This window comes from Pleurodeles waltl, chromosome 8 (assembly GCF_031143425.1).
Source record: "Pleurodeles waltl isolate 20211129_DDA chromosome 8, aPleWal1.hap1.20221129, whole genome shotgun sequence".
Classification (NCBI taxonomy): domain Eukaryota; kingdom Metazoa; phylum Chordata; class Amphibia; order Caudata; family Salamandridae; genus Pleurodeles; species Pleurodeles waltl.
In genome coordinates, this window is record NC_090447.1 from 223,188,575 (window position 1) to 223,211,346 (window position 22,772).

The window sequence follows — 22,772 nt, forward strand, 5'->3', positions numbered from 1 at the left end:
AGTTCAAGCCCTTGGAGATTCTTCTCAAGCAGGAATGCACAATAAAGTCCAGTCTTTGTCCCCTTTCAAAGGTAGTAGCATCAACTGCAGGATAGCCCAACAAAGCACAGGCTTAGGCAGCACTTCTCCTCAGCTCTTCAGCTCTTCTCCTTGGCAAAGGTTCTTCTTGATTCCAAAAGTGATCTAATTTTTAGGTTTTGGTTCCACTACTTATACCCCTCTCTGCCTTTGAAATACGCAAACTTCAAAGAAAAGTCTCTCTTATTTGTGCGATCCTGCCTTGCCCAGGCCCGGCCCCAGACACACATCAGGGAGTTGGAGACTACATTGTGTGAGGACAGGCATAGCCCTTTCAGGTGTGAGTGACCACTCCTCCCCTCCCTCCCAGCACAGACGGCTTATCAGGATATGCAGGCTACACCCCAGGTCCTTTTGTGTCACTGTCTAGAGGTGAGGTGCAAACAGACCAATTGTCAAACTGACTAAGACAGGGAATCTAAAAACAAGCAGAGTCACAGAATGGTTTAAGCAAGAAAATGCCTACTTTCTAAAAGTGGAATTTTTATACACACAGTCTAAACCAACCTTTACCAAAAGATGTATTTTTACATTGTGTGTTCAGAGACCCTAAACTCCACATTTCCATCTGCTCCCAAAGGGAATCTGCACTTTAATAATATTTAAAGGCAGCCCCCGTGCTCACCTATGAGAGAGATAGGCCCTGCAACAGTGAAAAACACATTTGACAGTATTTCACTGTCAGGACATGTAAAACATATAACTACATGTCCCACCTTTAACATACACTGAACCCTTCCCATAGGACTACCTAGGGCCTACATTAGGGGTACTTTACATGTAAGCAGAGGGAGGATTTAGGCCTGGCAAGTGAGTACACTTGCCAAGTCGAATTGTCACTTTAACACTGCACACACAGACACTGCAGTGACAGGTCTGAGACATGTTTATAGGGCTACTCATGTGGGTGGCACAATCAGTGCTGAAGGCCCCCTAGTAGCATTTGATTTACAAATCCTGGGCACCTCTAGTTCACTATACTAGGGACTTACTAGTAAATCAAATATGCCAATCATGGAAAGCCAATTACACATACATTTTACATAGGAACACTTCCACTTTAGCATTGGCCAGCAGTGGTAAAGTGTCCATAGTATAAAAAACAGCAACACGGGGGGCGTGGCCGGGCCACGAAACAAGATGGCCGCTTAGAGCGAGAGCTCCGCGCCGAGGCGGTCCCGGAGGGGCGACGGGGGCGAGAAGACAGCCGGACAACACACCGGGTTTGGTGCCCCTCCACCCCTACAACAGCGGCGACACAGAACCATGTCCGGGGACCCCGTAGGAGCGGGACGCAAGGCAGGAAACTCGCGATTCGCCCCAGGCCGATAAGGCCTGGAAAAAAGGGGCGGAGTTGCGTCTTCGGAAGACCGCGGACGGCGTGCCCGTAGCAGCAAGGAGCAAGCTGAACAGGCCGCAGGGACTGCGGGAGTCGTGACGACCCGCATCCATCTCCCTACAACGCCAACAAACACCCGTGGACCTTCCCCCCCCCCCACAGGGAGACGGGAAGACACAGCAAAGGGGTGCGGCCCCTTCGACAGCCGGGAGAGAAACCCAAAGAGAGGTAGGATCGAATCTCTTCAAAATAAGAACGGAGGCAGAGGCACGACTTCTCCCCTCTTTTCCATCACAGAGGGACAACAAAAACCCTCCCGCTGAGATAATAAACTTTCTCCCCCCCCCTCCAGACAACTAATACTGAGGAGGGCAGAGGGGCTCGACGGGAGGCACGTGGAGGCGAGGGGACGAGAGGGGTGAGCGACTGGGGGGGCACCGGGGATGAGGAGAGCCAGAGGGATCCAAGAGAACAGAGATACAGGAGAAGGGAGTGGACTGACACCAGTGTAAGCCACCGAACATCTATATCCTTATCGGAATCTACGGAGGGAATCTCGGGCCCCACGTGGTCAGACTCTGTAGACAATTGAGGCGATGCCCGGCAACAAACCGAACCATAAACCTGTCAGCAAGCCTGCACGACAACTATTATTCTCAGAAGCGCTACAACACAAACGCCTAACCCCCACGAAGATAAACCCTCAAACATCGCCACCTTTAAACGAGTTCACCACGATGCCTGATAAAGATCAATCCACGACTATGGACAGGATACTACAAGAGATCACCACCGTCAGCCGCCGCATAGAGGGGATGGACGCCTCTATAACTTCATTGACACTAGAAACCAAATCCATGCGATCTGACATTGCCGGCTTCCAATCTAGAGTGACAGGGCTAGAACAACGCATGGGATCACTAGAGAGGCAGATCAACACGTCTCAGGTGCGAGAACAAGACTTCATCTACCTCAGGAGCAAACTAACGGACATGGAGGACAGGAGCCGGAGAGACAATATCCGCATACTTGGGATCCCGGAAAACGAAGAAGGCTCGGATATGCAGACTTTTCTGACCTCCACTCTTCCAAAAATGATTTCATTGGACTTTGACCCGCCGCTAGAATTCCAACGGGCACACAGAATAGGCCCAAAACGCTCTGACAACTCCTCAAGGCCCCGCCCAATCATCGCATGCTTGCTGCGGCATAATCAAACCCGACAAATACTCCAAGTAGCACGCAACCACGGCCCTTTCCGAATAGACCAGCACGAGATCCGAATAACCGCCGATTACTCCAAGGAAACCAACTAACGTAGAAAGGCTTTCCTAGCCCTACGACCCCGGCTTCGCAAACTAGAGATGAAATATGGTCTCTTTGACCCTGCAAGAATGTGGGTTACAAAAAATGGAGTATCCAAGGACTTTTATAACCCCGACGAATTGAGACTCTTCCTTGACTCTTTCCAATCCCAGCCTATGGACTCTTACAACACAGACAGTGAGCATGACATTGTAGGAGGCAGTGATAGGGCCGAAACCCCCCACTCGGGAATAGAAAAGGTGAAGACGGCTCTACACGACACCGGAGCCAGTCATAGAGGTAGAGACATGGAGAGACTAACTAGATCATATGATGACAGGGGTCAGATTTTACACGCAGTAGTAACCCACACCCAATTATCGGAAAGAGACAAATCCCGCTCCCCTTTAAAGCCTACAACTGGGTCTTCTTGAGAAGGTAACGCGACAAGACGACTTATGGGACTATCGCCAGAGAGTCGAAAATAACAACTATAGACTCCGCGGAAGGATGAGTACCTTTCCAGATCATATGTGTATTACTATTGTAATTGTCTAAGACTGCTAGTATCAATGTTAAAACCAGATACATGAAAAATATATGCTCTTTATGACTAGAGCCGAGGCCCTATAATGGAAACTACCAGTAAATCGTTATTTGCCCTCAGTACACAACAGATGATGATTACTAGAACAGGGATCAGACCCCACCAACTCACTGTATGTTTAATAAGGGCCCGGTCCCGACCCTATAACCCTATAACAAGGTAACAAGGTAACAGGGGCATTAAACAGATAACAAAAATAAACACTAATTAACTATCACGGAACTTACCTTACATTCCACACACTACAAAGTATCTCATGGTAGTAAACAACAAAGTATGTGAAACTTTCCTAATACACACCACACTCGACCAGCGCCGACATTAGAACCGTTTAGCCCCCATTATCACCCCAAGGGATGGGACTAGACAACGTAAAGATAAATTAATCCCAATTCAGGGACACACAATACGATATAACCTGAAACATATCAAAGCTCCCACTACTTGACTTTACCTTATTCTACAATAAGAAACTGGGGAAAAAAAATAGAACACGAGGACATAATACAACATAATACCACATAACAAAGCGAAATATTATGACATTCTATACTGCCACTCCACACCACATTATAACATCACAATGTAAATTATAAACTATTAGCTATTCTTTTCCCCAGATGTTCGTACCTACCCCCATCCTAATCATTATTACTATCTTAAACTATCACCAACAACAGAACGACTATGATGGTGGCACATACCAAGTAAGACCTTAGTAGGTCAGTATTATGATGTAATAATACACGGCAAGGAGTTAGTAATAGGATGAGATACGCACTATCCTCGCGTAATCCGGGGCTCAGCTACACTCATTACCTATCCTACGATTAATAGAGAGACGTTTGGCATAATGGCTCCTAACATGATAATGTGATAAGACGCCAGGATATGTTATGTTGATCAACCTAATATGTCATTGAACAGTTGTAAGGCGAGATGAGACGAGGCAGTGTTATAGTTGAAAAGAAATGCTCAGGAAGTATTATATTATACTGTATATTGGTATCTTTATGTACCCATGCATACGCGAGAACTATAATACTCTGTTTGAGCTCTCTCCCCCCCTCCTCTGCCCTGCCCCCCCCCTCCCCTTGCCAGCTGGTCTCGGTCTTTCTGTCTGCCCAGTCCCTACTTTAATTTACGACCCTATCTTATGAACTCCTAAACACCCTACGATACCATACAACATCAAGTACTAGGCACAACATCCTAAACACCATACCCCATCAACACCCGACACCCCCTCCCTCCTCTCCAGCGCCGCTCAGGTACTATAGTTATTAACCGATCATTACTTCTGACAATATACACTTTAGTTATATAACTAATACACTAGCCACTAACCACCGATGAACAGACCCACTTCCCGATACATAAACATAAGCACTGCTGTGTGCCCCCCCCCACCCCTCCTTATCACCGACATATCGATAACTGGCTGTCTGCTGTTTCCCCCCTTCGCCCCCCCCCGATCGAGACCGCCCGACGGCACGAGAGCTCCGAGAGAAATCGGTCCCGCCGTTTACAGACCTAACGAACGAAGGAGGTTGGACTCCTAACCTCCCTCATCCCTACCCTTCTCCACTTCTTCCCCCAAATTGCACGCTCTCTTGCTATACTCTCAATCTCAACTTCAGCACACGCATCCATCCCTTCCCCCCCTTCTCCCTCTTTTCTTCTCCCTCTCATTTCTCCTTGCCTTCTTTTTCCCTCATATTTCCCCTCCATCTGGCTCTCGTCCTACTTATATTACCTCTCTTCCTTCACCCTCTCCTCTCTCTTCTCTTTCTTCTCCAGAGGATTCCCTTGGCCTCCACCAGCTACTAACCCCCGTATAATATAAAATAAAATAAAATAAAACACCGTATCATATCGAAACACAACTCCCACTCTAACTACTAAGTCAATATCTCCCACAGGGTGCTTACTTACTCACAATTATCCAATATGTCGAAGCCCCACCCTCAAGCGACGCGACCATTACGCATACTCTCTTGGAATGTACACGGCATGACGAGCTATGTTAAGCGGAAAAAGATACTGTCCTATTTTCAATCCAAAAAAACAGATATAGCTCTGATTCAAGAGACACACCTTGACACTCTGGAATCCAGTAAACTTAAACGGGATTGGGTAGGGAGGGTGGCCTTCAGCTGCCGTCCAACGAGTCAGGAATCTGGAAGTAACGGACCCCGCAAATGTGGAGTGGCGATACTAGTGCTCAAATCCCTCCCGGTCACTATCATTAAAACCTGGAATGATACGGAAGGAAGGCATATATTTGCTAAATTAAAACTAGGGGACACTGTTTTATGCGTGGGATCCGTTTACGCACCAACCGGCCCAAAACGCCCATTCCTTCTACAGCTAAATCGCCTCCTGACAGAAATCGGAACTACTCAATACATAATCGGGGGAGATTGGAATCTCGTCCAAGACGCCATAATGGATAGGACAGGCCCTGTCGATGTATGTAACAATCACGACAGAGCGCTTCTGACAGACCTGACCACTGACGTCGGTCTGGTGGACTGCTGGAGAATACAACACCCGAAAGATAAGGAATATACTTTCTTATCCACCGTCCATGGCACCCAATCGCGTCTGGATTATTTCTTAGTATCACACACTGTAATCCCTCATATACAAGACACCTGTATCCTCGACAGTGGGCTCTCAGATCACTCCCCAATACTAATCCGGATCCAGGTGGGACTCTCCTTCTCTGGTCGTAAACCATGGCGATTGGCTGTACACAGATATCGCTCTCCACAAGGGAAGGAACAATTAAAAGCTCATGTAACCACATACATGGCCGAGAATTCAGGCACTGTATCCTCAAAAAGGATCCTATGGGCGGCAGCAAAAGCAACCCTAAGAGGGAATATGATGCGAGATGCAGCACTGGCCAACAAAGACAGAATAGCCCGCCAAACCACCTTAGAGACCACGATACGGGACCTCACTAAACAATATACCGCCCAACCATCCCCTAGGCTGCGACACGCCTTAGAACAGGCCCGCATGGCACACAATGAACTCTATACATCTCAGGCGGAATACGCACTGCAAAAATTGCGAGGCCGCCATTACGAACAAGGGGAAAAAGCAGGTCGCCTCCTAGCGGCGCAGCTCCGACAAAGAGAGGCAGCCTCTGCCATTGCGGCCATAACATCTTCTTCAGGAGCAGTGCTAACTCGCCCACAAGACATTGTAAACGAGTTTGCCAAGTACTACCGACATTTGTACACTCCTGAAACAACGACAGATCAAACACAAATGGAGACATTCCTTGCCGCGGCCAATCTACCCCGTCTGTCTGAGGCGGGCAGGGCCCTCTTGGACGGTAACATAAGCAAAGAAGAGATAACCCAAGTTATAACAAGCCTCCCCTACCATAAATCACCAGGAGAGGACGGATTCCCTGCGGAATTCTATAAATGGGCTCGGGAGGAGGCAATAACCGCAGTACATGAAGCACTGACGGAAGCATGTCAAGAAGGCTCCCTGGGCGCTCTATCCAATAAAGCCACGATTGTCATCTTGCCTAAGCCAGGGAGAGACCCCCTTCTTTGCGTCAGTTACCGTCCTATCTCCCTTTTGAATGGGGATGTCAAACTCCTAGCCAGTGTTCTAGCAGCGCGGCTCCGCAAGGTGATACCATCGTTGATTCACAATACCCAAGTAGGATTTGTACCAGGCCGTACCTCCAGAAATCACATGCAAACTCTTTGCCATACACTGTTAGAATCCATACAATTACCTGACGAAGCCCTAGCCCTGTCCCTAGACGCGGAGAAAGCATTCGACCGCATTGAGTGGCCCTACCTATTCACAACCATGAAGCATTTTGGCCTGGGGGAACAATTTATCTCTAAAGTACGTTTATTATATGACCACCCCACAGCACAGGTTAACTGTGGGGGCATCATGTCAGACCCATTCCCTATCGGAAGGGGCACACGCCAGGGATGCCCCTTGTCGCCACTTCTATTTTTATTGGCCATGGAACCCCTAGCTGCCACCATACGAAATTCTCACCAAATAAAAGGGATCCATATCACCGGGGGCATATCCAAAATATATCTCTACGCCGACGACATTCTGTTAACAATGTCCGATCTAGAAACCTCGCTCCCAGCACTACTTTCCACTATAGAAGACTTTGCATCCCTATCCGGATATCGGGTAAACTGGGATAAAAGTGAGGCACTACCATTATCCCGCATAACGACGAGGGCAGCGATACATGGCCTTCAATTCAAATGGACCCCGACCCGCCTTAAATATTTAGGAACGTTTATTAACAGAGGTCTAGAACATATGGTCAGGGACAACATAGACCCCCTTGTATCTAAAATGAAACAAGACTTTGCCAAATGGTCCCTACTAGGCCTGTCCATGTGGGGCAGGACACAGGCGGTCAGAATGGTCACCTTACCACGCTTCACATACGTGTTAGGCATGCTTCCCCTACAGATACCTCTTTCCTCACTCTGATTAATAGACGCATCCATAAGGGCCTTCGTCTGGGGCTCCTCACGCCCAAGACTGAAACCTGCAATAATACTGGCACGACGGCTCTACGGAGGATTAGGACTACCCTCGGTAGAACAATACTCTCTGGCCCTACAACTCTCACAGCTAATATATACGCTTCCGGATACAGCCGATCCACCGCAATGGGTGATCACAGAGAAACTCCTATATGGACAGTATACGGAGATGGGAGGAACATACGCCGACCACGTTCCCTTAACTAGCCCCATCCTCAAGGCTACAAACACAGCGTGGTGCAGAGCCCATCGACTACTAGGAGTACACCCCTCCCTGCATACTCAGGCTCCCATAGCAGGGAATAAAAGCCTTAAAATAGGAGGGACTATTCTCAGATGGCCCCAATGGTCCGACGCAGGTATCCACAATATATCTCACATAATAGATGGAGATAGCTTCCGCACATTCGCCTCCCTCCAGGAAGAATTCGGTATCCAAAGTAACCAGGAGTTGCGATATCTACAGCTCAAACACTGTATGCGGAGAACATTAGGAACCCCCCCGTGGCTGCTCAAAACCTCACCCATCGTCACCTATCTTCAGAAATGGGGCCGACAAAAAGGCGTCTTGGCTGGCCTCTATGCCGAATTAACTAACCACCTTTACTCTCAGCCTTTACTTGAACGACTACGCTTAAAGTGGCAGGACATACTAGAGATAACCTACACGGACGAAGAATGGCCAGACATACTAGAAGCCCTCGACAGGGGCGTACGTGAAGCACGCCTGAAATTTTGCCTATTTAAAATCCTTCAGGGATGGTACTGGACCCCCGTTAAACTCTTCAGGGCAGGGTTGATACCTCACGCGAACTGTTGGAGATGCACAGAGCCATATTGCGACCAACTTCATATTTTATGCCACTGCCCCACGGTACAGTCACTATGGGACGCGGTACGCCTCGCCTTATCGGACTTCATACAGATACCAAAACCGACCCCACCAGCATTTATCATTCTACATGACATTCGCCCGTATCCCTCCCTATCGCGGGCACATAAACGATCAATCCACACGGCGCTAGCCACGGCCAAAATATGCATACTCCGGCACTGGAGATCTAGCATTGCCCCCACACCCATGGAATGGATGACGGCCATGTATCAAACGGCTACCCATGAACGAGTGATTTATAACCTACAGGACCAAGCAGAACAGTTTGAGGAGGTCTGGCGCCCATTCTTGAAGAGACCATGAAGCGGCTGGTGGATGACCAACGGATGATCAATGTTCAATGATCAATGATTAGGGAATATTAATTACCAATCACCCTCTGAGAATCCTAGACTCCGGAAACACATTTAATCTCCTATTGCCCCCTCTCTCTCTCCCTAGCTACGCTATCCTCTCTTCTCTCTCTCTTTTTTCTCTCTCTCTATCAATCCACAGGCCTCTAATTTTGTCACATGCCCGAGACCCTGAACTACCCAACATAGTAATACAAGTCGCTTCCTAACACAAACAAGGACTGAGAAATCAACTCATATAAGACGTAGACACTCTCTAACCGACCTTACCATACCTATCATACATATTATCTACTCCTAGATAATAACTTGCTACAGACGGAGAAGTACAGAACGATCTACTCTTAGGCCTGAACAAGCTAGTCTCAGGATACAAAGACCCCCTGCCTACCTCGAGTCTCTTCATTCTACATTCCCCCGCGATTACCCTTCCTCTTTCTCCCTCTTTCTTTCCCTTCTCTCCCCCTCCCCATTTCATATGACTATTTTGTCTCTCCCCTATACCAAGACCAACCCCTCCTACACAACCCTATCCTCGCTCCCCCTCCCCCTACCACCCCCCCCACCTGTTTTCCACTCTTCTTCAAAATAAGGGTACACAACTCAACTATGCAACTGGGAATTTTTACTTACCTGACAGTACATGTATATATGCTTACAATGGAAATAATTGTGGTAAACGAACAAAAACAATGTTTTGAAAGCTAAACAGTTTGTTTATATGCTGTATGTACCGCCTTATATCTTAATAAAACTTTTGAAACTTAAAAAAAAAAAAAACAGCAACACATCGACAACATGGGAAACACATCAGGGTGAGATCACGCCAAGGATGCCAATTCTAACAGGCCCCTTCACCCACATCACTTTGTGTGGAAGGGGCGTGCAATGGGTGTTCATGTGGACGTGCCACAGCAGCACCCATTGCATTTTGACGCTGCCTCAGATTTATGAGATTTCAGCACATCACAAGGGTGGCGTTAGCAAGGAGGAGGTATACATGTATCCCCTCTTGTTTACTCTTTTCCTACACAGAGGAGCCAAACTGCCATAATTGATTGTGTATGTGCAGGAATAGACACCTTCCCACACACAAACAATCAAATCTTTCAGTGCAGACACCCTTGCATGATGGTGCAAGGATGCCTGCGTTTGTGCTAGGCAGCTCAATTTAGTGCTAGTGCAGGGGACAACACAGGGGTACGCTGTATGCAAATGAATATGGCGCATATCTGCATTGTGAAATTGATGCAGCAAGGCACTGCCACTCTTAGCTCAATATTACGCCTGTCATATTCTATTACTAGTGAACTTGACCCATGTGTGATGCACCGTGCTACATATAAGTACAACCACAAACTTGGGTTAGCTTCATGTCACTGAGCGTCCATTGGCAAATACATGATGTCCCATGTCAACAGCTGATCCAGTCCAATATTGATTTTACACCATCTCATAGAGGATGATGGCCTACCCCTGCCGACCTGACTGCCCTGGAGTTTCTGGATGACATGGATGACCAGCTTCCAACCCTCAATGAACAGACTCTCCAGGATGTCCAAGGAGCACTCCATATACCACATGCAGTTGCAGGGAGGACACACAGCATTGTGGGGTCTCCACATGACCCTCCCAGCCACCAACACACACCACAAGCCAGTACTTACACAGCCCTGGACTCCAAGGACCCAGAGATCAGCTTTCAGAGGACAGCGATAGGAGTCGAGCGGGAGCTGGCAAAGCAGGTTGGGGTGGGGATAGAGATGGAAGGTAGCCTAGAGGGAGTGCGGACGTGCCTCAGTCCAAGTAAGGACAACGCAGCTGCCATCGGAGGCACCCACTTCTTGTTACATGGACTCCAATAGTTTCTGGTGGACGTAGCTGCTCTCATGAAGCAGAGGCTACAACAAATGCCCTCCCAAAATGCGAGCAGCATGCAGAATACCCTGAAGTCCATACACAAGGAAGTGGCCTCTCTCAGAGAAAACATGGCTGCCTACCACTGTGATGTTGTTGTGCTCTTGAAAAATCATCTTTTCCTCCGTGCAGCAGTGAGGCCTTATGTGTTGCCACAAATGGCAGCTGCTTGGACCTTTGACTCCACATCTCTATCCCCTGAAGTGTGTGTGGCCCGCTCTACCTCTACAACAGCATCAGCCATGGCACAGGAGCCACCACACATCAGAGAATGAAAATGTGGAAGGAATAACATTGAGAAGGAAAAGCACTGGTAACATCATTCTGTGCCACATGGACAGTTTCTTCTTAGTCCCGGGATTAAGATCATGCCAGTGTTGTGACAGTAGCAAATGTGCCCTCTTCACCTAACTGCTGTTGAATTGTCCGCTATGTGCTGTCATTGACTCTTTCATACCAATTGGCAATTGTATGCACTCTTCACTAATGCACACATGTCCCTCAACCCTGGACTCCGTTTGTACTACATATGGCAAATGTTCAGTCATGGGGTCTGTGAAATGGATATTGTATTGGAATCACAATTACAATTGCTCCTGTAAATAAAATACCTTGTACACATGTAGCATTTCTCAGTTTACTGTGATCCGTCTACTCAGCTAAAACATAGCATTGTGTTCAATCATGTCAATGTGTACAGAATATCAGTACATGAGTGCATGACTGTCAGTCACTAAGCCACACACTAGCTTCTAAACAAGAGAACGCTGAATGATGGTATTGTCAGCTACAACCAACTTACTGTGTATACTAAATGATTTGGAACCCATATCCTTTAAAGTAGGCATATGGCATGCATGGCTCAGAACCCAATCAATGGGAATATACCCAGATGGGAGTACCAGTACAACTTATTTGTGTGGAGCACGGAAAGCTAACCTTATCAGTGATAGCCACCTGTCAGTGTTGCACGATACAGTTCCAAATTTGCCAACTGTCAGATGTACCATACTTGCCAACAGTGAAATAGCAAGACCCCACCAATGACAGATAAAGTACCATAATTAGCTGTTCAAGACAAAGATTACACACACATTGTGAATAGCTGGAACACTGGATGGCTAATGTATGCACTTGTGGACAGAATGTAGCAGCCATTCTGACAGCTCCTTGGTCATAGGAGATGCTTATGGGAAACCTGGGAAATCAAGACAGTAAGCATACCATAGGCAATTCCCCCAACTTGGCCAATGCACTCATGACAAGTCCCAGACACAATCAAATTACAAAACGTATTAGGCTAAGATGAACAGTATTTATTTTAAAACAATATACCAAATGAAACGCCTAAAACCTACCCTATTCTAAACTAAAGAAACTAAACTATCATTAATTTAGAACTACAGCTATATAACCTATTCTAAATGTATCTTACACATGTAACACCATACTCTAAACATTGCCCCCCCCTTAAGAGTCAAGATACAAATAGGACAACATAAAATATGACTACACACGTACTAACCTATTCTATGGCCTGAATAAACACACACATATATATATATATATATATATATATATATATATATATATATATATATATATTAATATATAGATATATATATATATATATTATTTTTTTAAATTCCACTTTCATATACGCTTTTGTATAATGTCTACCATAACCAGAATGCAATGGGGCGGTAACAATGACATCACACTATTTAAGGGAGGTATGAAAAAAACACAAGACTCAAGTGTAGTTGAAACGCGTTTATGGTTGCCTCTGTTATCAATAAATCTGCCTAAAGGAACTTTGCAGTGCAGTAAATTACTTTTGGACACAAAATATCTTTTGAGGGTGGTCTCCTTTGTTACAGGCACCGGCAACTGAGTGAGCACTTAAGAAAATGACTCTGATCATTTGGATAAAATATACATTTTCAAACACAGAAAGCTGGCACTTCAAACAGCTGTTATCTCCAAAGTTTATTTAGTATCCATTGTTAGTAATATTGTATCAGCTTGTATCGGCTGATGGGTTTCAACCTTTGCGGCCCCATCCCCATTAGAAAATATACTGAACAGTTTACTAAACAGAAAGAAAATACTACCCATGTTCATTGTACTGCCAAGGAAAAGCAAATTCATTTCATTATAATTCTCAATTTGTCAAACCCCAATTGCCATACACAATTTGCCTACTAGTGATATGTATAATACTACTATCATCAAATCATACAATTAACCACATTATAAAATATATGGAATATATCTTTATTGATTTAATATCCCAGTGGCTGTGCAGTAAATCATACTGTCGTATCATTTAAGAAACCAATTATTGGCTTAATCAATCTGCATGATATTATTACCACATAGAAAACTGTACTTTTGGGGGTGTGAGCAAACAATCATAAAAAAAGCCCACTATAATCTCCAAATCCAAGAACCCAGATCAAAAACAAAACCCTATTGCATTTTTTAAGATCATTAACCAACATGAACATAAAGCTCTTCATTCTGGTTCAGTCCCCATGGATGTCTTCTATTTAATCTGACTATATAGTCAGATTCCATCTTTCTGAGAATCTGTTCCCTGTCTCCTCCTCTTGGAGTCAGCAGCACCCTGTCAATTCCAAAAAAAGATATACTGTTAATTTTCCCTTCATGCACCAGTCTACAGTGACGTGCCACCGGATAGTTCACATCATTACTCTTGATGGCACGCCCATTTTCTAGAATACGCTTTTTCATTGGAAAAATTGTACTACCAAAGTCCACACGGGTAAGAAATAACATATAAAGAGAAATCAGAATTAAAATTAAAGAATTATTTGATTTTGACTTCCGCACCTGTGGGTAAAATGTATGTTTTACAATTCTCACTATTTTTTCAGGCCTTGCATTTAGCACACTTGTAGAAACCCTGCTGAATCTCCAGGAAGGTATCCCTCTTCTTTGTCCAATAACTATGTACTGTAGAGAGCTACTTTTCCGATATGTTATTCTTGGATAAGGGCTAACCAACTGTCCAATCATCTTATCTGTTCTTACAAGGTGCCAATATTGTCTCATAATCTTCATCACTCAGTCTGAGTAAGCACTGTAAGTGGTGATACATCTCAGAATATTTTCATTCCCTTTTTTTCTTTTTGGGACCAAGAGACTCTCTATTTGTATCTCTGCAACCTTGTGACAGACATCTCTAATAACCTTTACTGGATATCCCCTAGATCTAAATTTCCCAATCATATTCATTTGTTCTTTCTTAAAACTTTGAGCCATGCTGCAATTTCTTTTGGCTCTAAACTCCCCATATGTAATACGCCACTTCCATTTAGGTAGATGATGGCTACTGGCATTCAGAATGCTATTGCCTGCAGTGCTTTTCCTAAAAAGACTGGTGTGGAAGGTACTCCTTCCACCGTCAACAATACATCCATAAATTCCATAACATATCTATCACTTTTGTGTGTGAAGCTCAAACTGAACTCATTATTAGTTAACCAATCCAAGAAGTCCTGTAAAATTCTATCTGGTACATCCCAGATAATAAAAATATCATCAATATATCTTGTCCAGAGTATAACATGTTTAAACCATGTCTCCTTCTCATCAGACATCAAATATTGGGTCTCCCACCACCCCATGAACAAACATGCATAACTTGGAGCAAAACAACTCCCCATCGCCGTCCCTGTGATCTGTCGGTACCATTGGTTCTCAAATAGAAAATAATTGTTCTCTAAGCAAAATCTTAACATTTTCAAGAGTAGTTCGGAATGATCATACAATCTGATAGGCTTCTCCCTAACGAAATTCTGACATGCCTGAATACCTAAATCATGTTTAATTCACGTATATAAAGATACTACATCTATAGTCACCATAATATAACTGGGTTTCCAAGAAATGTTTTGTATCTTAGTGATAAAATCCATACTGTCTCCGCAATATGAGACAAGACTAAGTACATAGGGACATAAGAAATGATCAAGATATATCAAAGTATTTTCAAGAAGACTCCCTCTCGCTGATACTATGGCCCTCATTATGACATTGGCGGTAAGTACTGCTTACCGCCATGCTGACTGCCGCCAACATAACGCCGCTGTGGCGGACTACTGCTACCCATATTATGACACACACATAGCAATCCATCGCTATACAGCCACACACACAAGTCCACCATCCCACAGGTCGGTGATAAACTGGCTGTATCCAAACCCACACCGTTACACCAACAGAACTACGCCCACAAACTTCTGACCCATGAATCACTACGGCGGACATTCAGTGGTGGTAAACCATTGGCGCTTCATACCGCTGCGCTAAAAATACACACAGTCAAACAAAACAACACCACATAGGACAATTCAAACTACACACACCTGACACACATTCACACACCACACCCACACAACTATAAAACATACACCCACATTACCCACAACCCTTTACGACTACAAACAAGTGTCACAAGAGAGATAGCAAGACCACAGACAAGACCACAGCCACACACCACCATCACGTATACACCATCCACACACCTTACATTACACATACCAATACATCACCCTATACACCCTCACCCACACCACTCACACTACACCCTTGGTACCACAACAACCACAACAATACCCAAGGTTCTCTGAGGAGAAGCTAAGGGTCATGGTGGAGGAAATCATCTGGGTAGAGCCACAGCTATTCAGATCACAGGTGCAGCAGACATCCATTGCTAGGAAGAAGGAGCTATGGCGGAGAATCGTGGACAAAGTCAATGCCATGGCACAGCACCCAAGAACAAGGGATGACATCAGGAAGAGGTGGAACAACCTACGGGGGAAGGTGCGTTCTGTGGCAGCAAAACACCAAATAGCTGTTCAGAGGACTGGCCTTGGACCCCCACAACTAACAACATGGAAGGAGCAAGTCTTGACAATCATGCATCCTGAGGGCCTGGCAGGAATAGTAGAAGGACTGGACTCTGGTAAGTCAACTCTACACCACTTTCAGCCCCCCTACCTGCAAGCGATCACAAACCCTTACCCATACCCTCACTCCCAACACTTCACCACCTCCCACATACCCCACCCTCATAACCCACTCATCCCAATACCAAGCCCTGCATGTAACACCAATGCATGGACACCTCTCACAGACCTGCATGGACACCTATCACTAAACATGCACACTAGAGGGAAACAGCTATCCCATCAAATGACTACTCACACAAGGCAAAGCTGCCAGGGCAATAACAACCATAGAGGGCAATACACCCATGCACATGATATCACATGCAGAAACAATAACACTGCATTTACATCCACTCAGGTCCCCCAGCCAATGTCACCGGAGAAGAGTTGCCAGCAACATCCAGTCCCCCCTCAGAAGAGGCCCACAGTGATGACAGCAGCTCTGGACGCCTGGATCTGGATGACCAACCTGGCTCATCAGGGATCTCCAGACAGTCGGTTACCCAGGCACAGTCCCATACCACCACAGAGAATCCCCCCTCAGGAAACACCAGCACAGTACCCACCCAGTGGGCCCATACCTCTGTCCCCATAACACGTCAATCAGCAGTGTGTCCACCACTACACGGACCCCAGGCCACCCCACAAACACTGGATGATCAGGGACCTGGGGTCAGTGGCAGTGGGCACATGGTTCTCGGGACAGACGCACAGGACAACAGGGAAGCTGGGAGGATTGCTGTGCGTCCGGGGGAGGATAGGGCCAGGGAACCGAGTCTCCAGGAGGCACTCACCACGATTCTGGAAGCAAACCACCATTCCCTGGAGCGATGTGCCAGATACTGGACAAGATGCAGGAGAACCAGCGGCTGCAGGAGGGACAGTACCTGGGGAACAGGTAGGACTTGAAGGACATTGACACCACCCTGGTCACCATTGCAGGGGTGCTGGCAGACATTGCCAACACTATGAGGGGGGCAGTGGCACACCACCGGGCCCCTACCACTAGCCAAACCGATGAACAACCCTCCACCTTCGCTGCCGCTAGTGGACAGGAGGCCCCGCCACAGGACCAACAGGCCACCAGCACCCCTCCCCCTGCAGAAGGAGACCCACCCCGTAAACGTTCCCTGCGATCCAGGCAGAAGCCAGAGACTATTGCTAAGACCCCCGCCAGGAAATAAGACTCTCCTGAATGCTCCCATTCCTGTTCCCCCTTAGACAATGCACATGTGATCCACATAAACTGGACTCTATCCTGGACTTTCCTCCACCATCACCCCAGCCCATTGCACATCTCCCTTAGTACTTGAATAAACACCCTTATAAAAAATGCAAGTATGGAGTATGTCAAATGATTTAACTATGTATTTGTTTAACAAGGTTAAAACACTACAATACAACTGTACATTAATGTATACTTCGGAATGACCTGTAGTTGGCTGCAGTCAACACACCAGGAGCGATAGTGGGGCACAAATATCTGCAAAGAGAGATGCCAAAGGGTGCAGTGAGTGGCCATAGAAGTTGGAAAATCAGCCTGCCAGTGACAGTGTCAAACAAAAAACTGCCAATTAAAAGGGAAGTTACTCTGTCTTACCTGGGTGTCATTGGAAGTATTGACAAATGATTGCACTTCTGTTGTCCTCATCCTCTGCCTCCTCATCTACACTGTCCACGGGGTCCACTGCCACCACACGCCCATCTCCAGCCTCATCTTTCTGCAGAAAAGGACCCTGGTGACGTACGGCAAGGTTGTGCAACATACAGCATGCCATGATGATTGGCAGACCTTCTTGGGTGAGTAGCACAGGGATCCACCTGTGAGATGGAGGCAACAAAACATAGCCCTTAGGAGGCCGAATGTCCTCTCTATAATCCTTTTTGTTCGTCCATGTACCTCATTGTAACATTCCTCTGCCCTTGTCCTGGGATTCCTTACAGGGGTCAGTAGCCACAAGAGGTTGTGGTAACTAGAGTCACCTGCAAATATCAAGGGACATCTGTTAGACACACACTAACCCTTAGGGCCCACACCATACCCATACACCAACATCCACTGGGTGGAAACCAGGGCTCACCTATTAGCCACACCCAGTGCCTCTGGAGTTGAGCCATCACATATGAGATGCTGCTATTCCTCAGGATAAAGGCACCATGCACAGACCAAGGATACTTTGCATTGACATGGCAGATGTACTGGTCCGCCAGGCACACTATCTGCACATTCATTGAGAGAAAGCTCTTTCGATTTCTGAACACCTGATCATTTCTCCAGGGTGGGGGGGACAAATTCAATATGTGTACCATCAATTGCCCCAATAATGTTGGGGACATGTCCCATTGCATAGAAATCAGCTTTCACTGTGGCCAAATCCTCCACCTGGGGGAAAACGATGTAGTTGCACGTGTGTTTAATCAGGTCAGCACTATTGAGAACATTGGCTGTGACAATCCTGCTGCCAAGCCCAGTGTCACTTGGAAAGAACATGTTGCCAGGAAATGGAGTACAGATTGCCTTGGCCAATGGCACAAAGGTTCTAAAAGAGCAACAGTGGTGCAGCACTATTTGCATTTATACAGTTCTTGCAGTCCTCAGTGCACCCCTTACACCCACCATGTGTGCACCTAATGAAAATTAAGGAACAGCTTGAGGCAGCTGGGGTCCAATTGCATCTATATGTGTAGGTAAATGAGTTGGAACAGATCATCAAGACTCCTGCTGATTAATTTTGGGGCCCGTCTCTTACATTTATATTGCCCCATCTCATACCTGCTCTCAGCAGCCGTTCAGAGTGCCTAAAACATTGCAATAAGGGATTTCTCATCTTACTCAGTGGCTTATACATTTGCCACTCAAACGGGTTTTGGGACCCCCTTCCATTCACGATGCATGGCGTATGCCTCATTTGTTGCTGCTCATTACCGAGTTTCCCTATGCATGCATCACAGTGCTTTGCAATGGTTGTGCAGGTAAAATGTTTCATCTGCCTGCATTGGCTTCATTATTGTAGATCTGAATTGCAGGTGTAAGGTGGCGCTGGGACTTTACATACAGCTATAATGCAACTTGTCTAGACAAAAAGACTGTGAAGCGAGGGTGAACCCACTGTACCATGGTTGCAGACAGGATGTCCTGCTTCATCACTCCCTGGGCGTGTGCTTCACGTTTCCAGTCATGCGTCTTTTTTTTTTATGCATGATGGCCATGCATCATTTTTCTCACCATTGGCATGAAATTGCCTGTGGATGTGCGATATACGTTGAGGGGCTAGACGTCTTTTTGCTTAGGGGTATTGTATGGTATATGTGTATGTATGGAAAATTTTGACACATGACGACCATGCTTGGAGTTTTCTCCATGGTGCCTTAAGAGGTGTGTGAATGTATGATTGCCGCTCAGTGCCCAGGCATCGTTTTACTAATGTTGCAATGTGGAGTTGTTGTGTTAGCAGCATTTGTTTTAATGCTTGATGGAATTGCAAGTATTTTTGCATCGTAGGCCTTGAGTGCACCATGATTCACTTAACATGTCACATGGGCTGTGCAACAATGTTGTATATGTGGTATGGCTACATGTGCGTGACTGTCCTGTAATGTCATTATGGTGACATTGGTATATTGAACCTATAGGTTTGTTTGTGAGTCTACTGCATGTGATTACTCATACCTTGTGCATATGTGCATGTGTAGCTACACTGTGTCCACATACATGTTGGCACATGTGTGCTATCTGGGTACATATGTGCATGTGTATTAATTTGTGGGTGGACTACATTGTTATGTCTGAGATACAAATGTACACATCCCTACAACACAATATATATGGTGGCCTATGTCCAACACTTGGTAATGCATGAGACAACCATGACAAAATGTACTCAGAGTATTCAATGGATTTGGACTGCATTGACATCACGTAAACCCTAGTAATTTCCGTGTGCATGTGTGTCTACTCTGTGGTGTGTTGTTGGATTTTACTTGGTGCTGCTGTGCTGCACATGTGCCATTTAATACACCATGCATCTTAGTTGCAGGAATGTTATGTCCACATGTGTTAGTGAAGGGTGGTATATGCAGTGTGTGTCTATAGACATGTGGTGTGTAATTTCTGTAACATATAATGACAGTATTGTGTTCATGGCATGTTAAACCTCAAATTACTATCTTCCTGCATAGTCACATGTTGGCATTTTACAAATGCATATGAAGTCACATCAGTGCCACCTATGTTTCCGTATGTCGGAACACATATAAAGGTAATTTCTTACTGTCACTGATCTTGTGATACCTATGCCGTTAGTTTTGTGCTAGATTGTCTTTTGTTCAGAATTCATACACATTACCATGCCTGAGCACTTATAGTGGTACATATTTGCAGAGATATGTGGTATATATGTGAATGCCTCCAACTGAACACTCACATCTTTCTACCTCATGTTTGTTATGACCATCACATACAATGGAATACCACTGTGTAACAGTGTTGCAGTCTGGCATAGAAGCCAACCTACTCATTATCACCACTGTGTGAGTTTGTATGGCAACACAAACCCATGGTTGCATGTGAAGGGGCAGGTTAATGGTTCTCCAGTTTGCTCATCCCCCTGTGCACATGCATCAGGTCCCTGACAATGTCATACTCTAATGTAGCCAGAGCAGTGGTGTGTGGGTTTATGAGCAGGGACCTGGATGCTTCATGATTGATACTCACCAGAACTATGCACACTCCCCAGCAGACAGACACATGCGCAACTGTGGTCATACAGGCCATTATGTCACATTTTCCTCTGCTGTATTTGATGTCAGCTTTCGCCTCTCGTGTGTAGAGCTTGGGTGCTTGCACATGTAGGACATGTATCAATATTTGATGTCCTTAGTTGTTTCCAAGGGCAGCGTGTTTGGCTTTCTATATATGTTGTGACTTCAATATTGGAAGCATGGCAGAGTACAGATATTGTTGCCTGTCACAGATTCCTGTCATGGTGGCATGCAATGGGCAAATACCATACTTTGCTAGTGGCCAACATGATTGGGTTATATACTGATCTGGCCACACTCTCTGTACATATGTTAAATGTTGACATGTAGACATTGATGTGTTGTACAGTCAGTGTTGGTCTATGTGTGTCCCTTCTCCATGCATTCCTGCATTAATGGTAAGGCATGTATTATCACTTACATTGCATCCATTCTTTAGGCTGCTTGCAATTTGTACACCTCTTCTATAGCAACATTGTCTGGCCATATATGGACATGATGCAACAGGTGACTTGTGAAATTGGAAGATGTACACATCTCCTTCTACTCACTACATAATATTTACGCTTCCATTGATGGTATTTGTGAGATGTAATGAGTCCCACACACACCTGACATTACTCCTGCTACAGCGCTTGTGTTGTCTCCATGTCACCTCCTATGTTGTATTTGCAAGTATCTGTCGGTGTCTTAAAACCGTCCATCCACAACCTCCATTGAACATTGGTATGCATTTCTTCCAGTATGCCACAACCTAGGTAACTCTTACCATGACTGAATGATATTGAGGTGTGAAATCATCTCACTGCTGTGCTGTTCATGAGCCAATTGCAACATACATGATTAGGTCTACTTCCACTCAGTTTGATGTTGTGTCTCAGACATTTTTCAACAATGCTGGACTTTGTAGCACATCCCACACCTGATAGCGTTGTTGGAGGCCAAAACACATATGCAACAAATTGTAACTGTTGCTATCATGCACTTGTTCTGTCATGTGAGTGACAATGAGTGGTGTGTATTATTTTGTGCTGTGTGATATAGTTATACACAGCATACTAGGTACACATGCTGACACATATCAAGAATTGTTGGTACTGACAACCCATTGTGTAATACACAGCCAATGTGTATGTGCCATATGTGGGATACAGTCAACCATGTGCTAGGGTAGTGCCCAATGGCAGTGCCAGGACATAATCCCATGGATACACTGTGCAGGATCAGCATCGGATTTAGCTACAATCCCTGGTCATTTACTGAAGGTCTACAGTTACCAATGATGTTCCACCCTTGTCACACATATGCCATGCAGGCTAAGTTGCTTTCACCATGAGTTGTGACAGTGTTCTGTTCCTACATAACTTCATATCAATTTGCTGACAGCCCCTACCTTATGTGTGCTCCCCTTGCATACATCCTGTTAGGCATGGTGTTGTTGTGGTGAATAGGCTAGGTATTAGCACCTTGCCCACTTGACAGAACAATGTATACAGTGGTGCATGGATCTAGACCTTCAGTCACATGCCCTAAATTGCGTGTCAGTGATATGTGAGATGGAGGCAGTCAACCCTCTTACGTCACAAACAATGTTGCTACCATACTTGTCATCATTGTGTTACCATCTCACTGAGGTTTGAGCCACATTCAAAGTGTGTATGTAGTGGAGAATGAGTAGATCAAGGAGAATGAGGTGCAAATTATTTTATTTGTGCTATTCACTTTGTGATGTGTTTATTATAGTGACTCTCTGTAGAAGTTCTCAACAATGTGGAGTCACCTATGACTCCTGCAGCAGTGTTCTGTTTTTCCACCTCCACATTATCTGCTCCATCATCATCCTCCTCCTCGTTGGGGACATCAACCTTTTCATCCCAGGGGATATTTGTTCTGACACAAATGTTGTGGAGGATTGCACATGCCAGAATCATCTTGCAAACGAATGGTGGAGCATACAAGAGGCTTCCTCCTGTCAGGCC